Source organism: Micromesistius poutassou, assembly GCF_964030765.1.
Source record: "Micromesistius poutassou genome assembly, chromosome: 1".
In the NCBI taxonomy this organism is placed as follows: domain Eukaryota; kingdom Metazoa; phylum Chordata; class Actinopteri; order Gadiformes; family Gadidae; genus Micromesistius; species Micromesistius poutassou.
Window position 1 is genome coordinate 614,626 of NC_140271.1, and position 817 is coordinate 615,442.

The following is an 817-nucleotide window of genomic DNA, read 5'->3' on the forward strand; positions in this document are numbered from 1 at the left end:
CCATTACAGGGATTGCCGTGCGACTCAACGCAACGGGACGTCTATTCCTCGTTCTATACGTGCATATAGTACTATAGAGAACTGAATGTGTCAGTGAGTATACGTGTCAAACTGTTAGTGTATACTTTAAAATGAATTGCTTTGTATTGCCCGGGGAAAAAAAGGGGAGAAAAGCTATCAACATACTGTGTATGATTTGTGTTTTTGTGTTTTTGGTGTCAAGGAGGAAACCATGGGCACTGGCAGAGCTGGTCGGCCAAAAAACAAAGAAAGAAGAAAAGAGGGAGAGATGCCTCAATATAACAGACCTCTGTACGGTGTATAGTGCGTCTACATTGTAGGGTCGATAATGTCTATGGAGATGGGTAAAGACATTTTATGTGACCTTGTTTTAGGGAATAGTTTGAATCAGTCCATCACCATTAGCATATTTATTTCCCTGTATATGTCTTGTCCAAACAAAGCTTTTTGGACATTTTTCCAGTAACAAGTCGTTTTTTCTATGTTTAAATTTCAAACTGCGTGGCAATGTACATTTTATTTTCCGTGCCAAAAAAAAACGCATCTGGATTTTATGAGAGAGAGAAAGAGAGAGAGAGAGAGAGAGACAGAGACAGAGACAGAGAGAGAGAGACAGAGAGAGAGAGAGAGAGAGACAGAGACAGAGAGAGAGAGAGACAGAGAGAAAGACAGAGAGACAGACAGAGAGAAAGACAGAGAGAGAGACAGAGAGAGAAGGGGGGAGTGAGAGAGAGAGCTGGACCACGTGACGACACGTGTGAACGCGATGCATCAATACGGACTGACTGTCCACGTC